Below are 8,926 nucleotides of genomic sequence, written 5' to 3'. Positions count from 1 at the left end.
GAACTCTAAAGATAAAGAGAGGGCTTCCCTGGTGGCGCAGTGGTTGAGAGTCTGCCTGCCAATGCAGGGGACACAGGTTTGAGCCCTGGCCGGGGAAGATCCCACATGCCGCGGAGCAACTAGGCCTGTGAGCCACAACTACTGAGCCTGCACGTCTGGAGCCTGTGCTCCCAACAAGAGAGGCCATGATAGTGAGAGGCCTGTGCACCTCGATGAAGAGTGGCCCCCGCTTGCCGCAACTAGAGAAAGACCTTGCACAGAAACGAAGACCCAACACAGCCAAAAATAAATAAATAAAATAAATAAATAAAGATAAAGAGGAAATCCTGAGAGAGAGAAACAGCAAAAAGATGTTACTGACAAGAGAGCAATACCAAACATCAAAGGCCACCCTGGATATTAGAAAACAGTGAAGCAGTAGCTTCAAAGTTTGGAAGGAACTAGCAATTAAGTGGAAAAGCAAATAAAAGTCTTCCCTGCCCCCGCCCCCCCAACCGGTAATGACTCCAAGATTACCACTGACAAAAATACTTGCTAAAAATAATAAATAAAAATGAAAAACGTAATACAACAAAAAAGGGTTTTGTTTTGTTTTTTTTTTTAATTGTAAAGGGAACTCCCTTTGTCAAATCCTTTATTTAGCTATAAAAAAGCAAAAGAAGAAAATGAAAAAAGAATTGCACCTCAATTCAACTTGAAATTTATGGTAAAATATCAGACATATCAATTTGAAATTTATGAAAATACACATAAAATATACCATTAGTGACATCTAGTACATTCACAATGTTCTGCAACCATCACCACCCATCTAGTTCCAGAACATTTTCATCACTCCAAAAAGAAGCCCTGTACCCACTAAGGAATCACTCCCCATTCCTTCCTCTCCCCAGCCCCTGGCAACCAGTAACTTCCTTTCTGTGTCTATAGATTTGACTACTTTGGGTATTTCATGTAAACGGAGTCATACAATATGTGGACTTTTGTGTCTGGCTTCTTTCACTTAGCATGTTTTCAACTTTTGTCAACGTATAGTGTGTATCAGTACTTTGTTACTTTTTAAAAAGGGATAATTAAACATTTTATTGAGGTAAAATTTATATAATATAAAATTAACCATTCTAAAGTGAACAATTCAGTGGCATTTGTTACATTCACATACTTGATGTATGAAGAACCAGACAATGTCTCATGAAGGAAAAGACAGACAACAGAAAGTAATCCCAAGAATAACACAAATGTTAGGATGATTAAACAGATTTGAAAGAGAACATTATAACCATGCTCTAAGAATACATGAAATAAATGGAAAGATAGAAAGTCTTAGAGGAGAAATAGAAGATAATTTTTAAAAAAAGAATCAAGTGGGAATTTAAAAACTGATAACAATAACCAAAATACAAAACTCACTGGATGGGCTTAATGGCAGAATGGATATGACAGAAGAAAGAGTTAGTGAACTTGAAAGATCAATAGAAATTATGCAATCTCAACAAAAGGGAGTAAAAAGATCAAAACAAAATAAACAGAGTCTCAGGGACTTTAGAGATAATTCCAAAAGGTCTAACATTTGTATAAATAGATACTTAGAGGAGAAAGAATGTGGGAAAAAAATTGAAAAAATGATGGCTGACAACTCCCCCAAACTGGCAAAAGACATAAATTTACAGTTTCAAGTTCAGTAAATTCCAAATAGAATAAATTCAAAAAATCCATGCCCAGATACATCATAATCAAATTTCTAAAAACTAAAAATGAAGAAAAAACTCTTGAAAGCAGCCAGAGGAAAATGAAGCATTACTTATAGAGAAACAGCAATTTGAATAATTGAGGATTTCTTATCACAGACCGTGGAACACAGAAGGAAGTGGCACATTTTTCAAGTGCTGAAAGAAATTAACTGTCAATCCAGAATTCTATATCCAGTGAAATTACCTTTCATCAAGGAAGGCAAAATAAAGACATTCTCGAAAAGAGTAAAACTAAGAGAAAGCATTTCCAGCAGATCTACTCTGAAAGAACTGCCAAAGGAAGTTCTTTGGACAGAAGGGAAATGATACCAGAGGAAAATATGGAATTTCAAAGATGAAGGATGAGCAACAGAAATAGTAAATATCTGGGTAAACAGAATATCCTTCCCCTTGAGTTCTATAAAATGATTTTTGAAAGCAAAAATCATAACATTATCTGATGGGATTTCCAATGTATGTAGATGTAATATGTATGACAACTGTAGCATAAAGAGCGGAGGACAAAAGAACGAATATGGTGGTCAGGTTTCTACACTGTATTTGAAGTGGTAAAAAAGTAATTCTATGTAGACTGTGAAAAGTTAAACATGTATTTCCAATCCCTATAGAAAACACTAAAAAAACTGGACAAAGAGATAGAGTAAAAAACCTCAGTAGGTAAGTTATAATGGAATACTAAAAAATATTCAAATAATCCAAAATGAGGCAGAAGATGAGAAATGAGAACAAAAAGAAGGAACAGACGAAAAATGGTAGATCTAAATCCAAATATACAAATAATTAGGTTAAATATAAATGGTCTAAATACACCAGTCAAAATAGATAAATTGCCAGATGGATAAAAAAAATTTTTAAAAAGACCCAACTATATGCCATCTGCAGGAAACCCACTTTAAATATAGTGCTATAGTTAGATTGAAAATAAAATGATGGGAAAAGATATTCCATGCAAACACCAATCAAAAGAAAACTGGAATGGCAATATTAATATCGGACAAAGTATAAAGCAAAGAAAATCACCAGGGATAAAAGGGACACTACATAATAATAAAAGGGTCAATTTGCTTTATGAAGACGATATAACAATACTAAATGTTCCTAACAACAGAGCTTCAAAATGTATAACGCAAATACTGATAGAACTGAAAAGAAAAATGGACAAATCCACAGTTATTGTTGAAGATGTCAACTCTTCTCTCAATAATTGATAGAACAGGTACAGAGAAAATCATCAAGGATCTAGAAGAACTAAACACCACCACCAATCAATTGGATCTAATTGACATTTACAGAACATTTCACTCAACAAATACACTTTCTTTTCAAGCATACATAGAGAATTCACCAAGATGGACTATATCCTGAATCACAAAGCAAATCTCAATACATTTAAAAGAACTGAAATCATACAAAGTATGCTCTCTGACCATAACAGAATTAAACTGGAAATTAATGACATAAAGATAAGTAGAAAACCTCCAAATGTTTAGAAATTAAACACACTGCCAAATAATCTGTGGGTCAAAGATAAAGCCTCAAGAGAAATCAGAAAATATTTTGAAGTAAGCAAAAATGAAAACACAACATATTAAAATTTGTGAGACGAAACTAAAGTAGTACTTAGAGATTTATTGCATCAAATACTTACATGAGAAATGTATAAACAAGAATGCCGGGAACTTCCCTGGTGGTCCAGTGGCTAAGACTCCACGCTCCCAATGCAAGGGGCCCCAGTTCGATTCCTGGTCAGGGAGCTAGATCCCACGTGCTGCAACTAAGACCTGGTGCAGCCAAATAAATAAATAAATATTTTTAAAAAAAACAAGAATGCCAGATAAATGCTAACAAAAAGAAAGTAGGGGTGGTGAACTTAATATTAAATGAAACAGAATTCAAAGCTAAAGGCATTCACTAGGAAAAAGAAAGATGTTTTATTAAGACAATATCTAGTAAAAATGACTATATGCTAGGCACTGTTCTAAGATACTTTTATACATTAACACATTTCATCCCTACAATAGTCATATGACTTAGGTAATATTATTATCCTCATCTTGCAGATGGAGAAACTGAGAACAGAGAAGTTAAGAAAGTGGTAGAACCAGTACTTATGCTCTTAACTGCTATACTCCACTGAACAAAATTATGTTAACATTTGTTCATCTAACATCATATCTTAAAAAAAAAAAGCTCAAAAACTATTAGAAATGCAAGGACAGAGTAATAAACCTAAAACCTTAGTGAGGGCTTCCCTGGTGGTGCAGTGGTTAAGAATCTGCCTGCCAATGCAGGGGACATGGGTTTGAGCCCTGGTCTGGGAAGATACCACATGCCATGGAGCAACTAAGCCCGGGCACCACAACTACTGAAGCCCGCACACCTAGAGCCCATGCTCCACAATAAGAAAAGCCACTGCAATGAGAAGCCCACGCACCACAACAAAGAGTAACCCCCGCTCGCCACAACTACAGAAAGCCTGTGCGCAGCAATGAAGACCCAACACAGCCAAAAATAAATAAATAAAAATAAAACCTTAGTGAGTAGCTCTAATATACCTGTTTTAATAAGTCAAATATATCAAGTAAAAAAGGATAAGTATACAGAGGGTTAAAATTACACACTTAATAAGATATATAATAGATAAATTTTGTACCCAACAAGTAAGAGAAAATATTCAGTCTTTTTAAACACATATGGAACATTTACAAAAATTGACTCTCTGTTTATTAGGACACAAATCTTAACAAATTCCAAAAAGCAGAACATATAGAACTATTCTCTGAATAAAATACATAAAATTAGAAACTAACCACAATGTACAGTCCAAAATTTATCTAATTAAAAATGTAAAAATACCTTTTTAAAATTATTCTTGGGGGACTTTTGGTGGTGCAGTGGATAAGACTCTGCGCTCCCAATGCAGGGGGCCCAGGTTTGATACCTGGTTAGGGAACTAGATCCCACGTGCATGCCGCAACTAAGACTTCGCATGCCACAATTAAGGAGCCCGCCTGCCGCAACTAAGACCAGGTGCAACCAAATAAATAAATAAATAAATATTTTTTTAAAAATAAAATAAAATAATTCTTGGATTAAAGAGGAACTTGAAACTGAAACAACCAGCTAATTAGAAATGGATACAAACTAGAGCAATATTTTGGGGATGTGTATGAAGTGATCCCCAGAGAAAAATTTATAGCTTTAAATGCCTTCATTAGGAAACAATAAAGAATAACACAAAAAATAAAATGAAATAAAAACTAGAGATCAATTCTATTTATGAAAATCAAGGCCAAAATCCCAAATAAAATACTAATAAAATGAATCCAGAGGTTTATCAAAAGAGCAAAAACACCACGACCAAGAAAGGCACACCCCACTACATCTAAGAATGGTGAGCATCATAGACCCTGCTACTGTCATTCACTACATTTATATTTTCAAGGAGAAAAACAGCAGGTTCTAAAAGAAAAATCTGTATGGCAAAAAAGCAAAGCAAAAGACAAATGACAAACCAGAAAAAAATATTCATAACTCACATTTCAAGATTAATTTCCTGAATATATGTATTCTTAGATATCAATTTTTAAAAATCAACAATAATAGAAAAATATGTGAAGGATGTGAAAAGTCAGTTCTCAGAAAAGGAAATGCAAATGGCTCTTACCATGCAAAAAACCCAAGTTTGATCCACTCATAACTAGAGAAATGCAAATTAAAAGGGCCCAGAGGCGGCTTTCCTGGTGGCGCAGTGGTTGAGAGTCTGCCTGCTAATGCAGGGCACACGGGTTCGAGCCCTGGTCTGGGAGGATCCCACATCCCACAGAGCGACTGGGCCCGTGAGCCACAATTACTGAGCCTGCGCGTCTGGAGCCTGTGCTCCGCAACCAGAGGCCACGATAGTGAGAGGCCCGCGCACCGCGATGAAGAGTGGCCCCCGCTTGCTGCAACTAGAGAAAGCCCTCGCACAGAAACGAAGACCCAACACAGCCAAAAATAAATAAATAAAAAATAAATAAAAAATAGGTATCAATCAACAATAATAGAAAAATATGTGAAGGATGTGAAAAGTCAGTTCTCAGAAAAGGAAATGCAAATGGCTCTTACCATGCAAAAAACCCAAGTTTGATCCACTCATAACTAGAGAAATGCAAATTAAAAGTGCCCAGAGGGGGCTTCCCTGGTGGCGCAGTGGTTAAGAATCTGCCTGCCAACGCAGGGGACACGGGTTCGAACCCTCGTCCGGGAAGATCCCACATGCCATGGAGCAACTAAGCCCATGCGCCACAACTACTGAACCTGCATTCTACAGCCCGCGAGCCACAGCTCCTGAAGTCCATGCGCCACAACTACTGAAGCCCGCGGACCTAGAGCCCGTGCTCTGCAACAAGAGAAGCCACCACAATGAGAAGCCCGCGCACTGCAATGAAGAGCAGCCCCCGCTCACTGCAACTAGAGAAAGCCCACGCGCAGCAATGAAGACCCAACTCAGCCATAAATAAATTAACTAATTAATTAATTTTTTTTAAAAAACTGCCCCAAGGGACTTCCCTGCTGGTCCAGTGGTTAAGACTCCGCGCTCCCAATGCAGGGGGCCCGGGTTCCATCCCAGTTTAGGGAACTAGAGAACTAGATCCTGCATGCCACACCTAAAATAGCCCGCATGCTGCAATGAAGATCCCATGTGCTGCAACTAAGACCCAGAGCAGCCAAATTAATTAATTAATTAATTTAAAAAACAACTGTCCGGAGAGATCTTGGTTGCTAAACACCATTCTCCAGTAAAAAGCACTGGAGCTTCTTGGAAGAACAGCTGATCCTAGGGCTGGGATGGGGAGAATATAAGATGAACCTGAAGCATCTTACAGGGTCAGAAAATAAGGAAATGTATGGGAACTCCCTGGCAGTCCAGTGGTTAGGACTGCACGCTTCCACTGCGGAGGGCAAGGGTTCGATCCCTCATCAGGGAACTAAGATCCGCATGCTGCATGGCCAAAAAAAACGGAAAAAAGACAAAAAGACGGGGCATGTTAGGTACAGAAGCACCCACCTGAAGGAGGTCCTAATGGCCAAAGATGGAGCTACTTAACCAACAAAATTAAGCACAATAGTACATAATTATAACCCAAAGAATAAGATAAATAAATAAGTGGAGGAGAACAGAAACTATTCCTTACACAAAGAATGTAAAAGGAAAAGGACCACCCCCCTTCATTCCACAACAGACATTTCTTGGTGCCATCCTGTGTGATGGGTTCTGAGATGGGGCGGGCCATGATGACAGGCCCCTGGGGAGCGCAGAGCCTGCGGGGAATGCACAGTCGTCATGGATATTCGGTCACCTCACACAAGGGTACCCACCCAGATCTGCGTGCCCTTTCCTAGGCCCTCTCAGCCACTCTAGTCAGTCACTGTATTTTCTTTTTTTCTCAGAACCCTTTCAGTAGAAGAGATACAAATTGCATGAAATACTATGCACCCATTTTAAGTGCACAGTTTGATGTGTTTTGACAAACGTACATCCCTGTAAAACCATCACCCCAGTCAAAATAAAGAACATCTCCAGCACCCCAGAAAGCTTCCTCCTGCCCCCAGGTAACCACTGATCTGACTTCTGTCACCACAGCTTAGTTTCGCCTGTACTAGAATTTCACAAAAATGGACTCATACAGTATCATCCTTTCGAGTCTGACTTTCTTCATTCAACATAATATCTGCAAAATGCATCCATGTTGCTGCGTTTGTCAATGATTTATTTCTTTTTATTGCTGAGAAGTACTCCACTGTATAAATGTCCCCCAGTTAGTTTATCCCTTTACCTGTTGATGGACTGTGGGTGGTTTCCAGTGGGAGCTATTAAAAATAGGGCTGCTACAAACATCTGCCTACAAGCCTTTGTAGAGACATGTGCTTTCATTTCTCTTGGGTAAATACCTAGGAGTAAAATGGCTGGGTCATATGGTAGGTCTCTGTTTAACTTTTTAGAAAACTGCCAAACTGTCTTCCAAAGGGGTGGTAACAATTTCCACCCCATCAGTACCGTCTGAGAGTTCTGGTTGCTCCACGTCCTCACCAGCACTTAAATGGCAGCATCCCCTTTTACGAAGCCATTCTGATAGGTGTATAGTACAATATGATTTCATTGTGGCTTTAATTCACATTCTTAGATGTCTAATGATATTGAACATCTTTTCACGTGCTTCTTGGATGTTCATATATCTTTGCTGAATCGTCTGTTCAGATCTTTGGCCCATTCTTTAAATTGGCTTGTTTTCTTCTTATTATTGAGTTACAGTTTTGAGGCATGTTTTAATTAACACAGATCAGAACCAGGTCATCCTCTGTTCTAATCTTCACCTGGCCTCCTCCCAGGGAATTTGGAGCAAAATCCAAACACCAAGGCCTGGTCCTCCACAATCTGGCTCCACCCCTTGTCTGATTTGTCTTCACCCCCAGCCCTTAGCTCAGTCCTTTCATCCACACAGGCTGCCTGGCTGCACTCTGAACCAGCCAGACATCTATTACCAGGAATCATCTTATTCAGGATTCTCTGGACATGCTTAGTGTTTACCCATCCAGCCTCCCCGCAAACAAAGCTGGGGTTTCCCTGCATCCTGGGCTTCTAGCACTGCTGCAGAATGAAAAAATAAATGAGTAAATGAATGTCTCCTACCTAGCTGGAAAGGTCGGGGAAGTCTCCTCTGAGAAAGTGACAATGCAGTATGATCACAGAAGAAAAAGAGGAGTTAATCAGATAACAAGGTGGAGAAAGAGCATTCCAGGTAGAGGGATCAGCATGTACAAAGGCCCTGTGGCAAGAGGGAGCATGGAGGAGATAAGAAGCTCTATAGGTGGAAGAGACAGAGGAAAGGGTAGCAAGGGGCTGTTTTTACTATCTATACCCAGACCCTGAGCAAGATGGAAGCTCCCAAGGTTTTTCCAGGTGAGGAGAATGGAGGTGACTGTGACTGATGATTTAAGCAATCCTCTGGCTGCCAAGAGAGTAAGCAGAGAGGCCTCCTAAAGACACCCTCACAACAGTCCAGGAAGGAGACAGCAGTGGTCTGAGATCTAATGGAGGCTGTGGTGATGAGATGTGGACAGAGATCTAAGAAAGCTTTAGGAGGCGAAGACGTGCGGGCCTTGGTGACAGACGGGGGGTGAAGGTGAGGGTG

General features: G+C 39.3%; 1 protein-coding gene across 1 annotated transcript in view; it reads right to left on the bottom strand.

Annotated features, from left to right (window-relative positions):
* Positions 1–3,444: 3,444 nt before the first annotated feature.
* The window catches only part of CMTM4 (CKLF like MARVEL transmembrane domain containing 4), a 92,814-nt gene continuing 87,332 nt past the window's right edge, over positions 3,445–8,926 (bottom strand). Inside the window, exon 5 of the transcript XR_009006054.1 lies at positions 3,445–3,532. The gene's annotated coding sequence lies outside the window, so the exon portion shown is untranslated. The remainder of the gene's footprint in view (positions 3,533–8,926) is intronic.

The sequence above is a fragment of the Balaenoptera acutorostrata genome, chromosome 19 (genome assembly GCF_949987535.1).
Source record: "Balaenoptera acutorostrata chromosome 19, mBalAcu1.1, whole genome shotgun sequence".
Taxonomy (NCBI): Eukaryota; Metazoa; Chordata; class Mammalia; order Artiodactyla; family Balaenopteridae; genus Balaenoptera; species Balaenoptera acutorostrata.
Note: the sequence above shows the minus strand (reverse complement) of the source record. Positions and strands in the feature narration are given on the sequence as shown.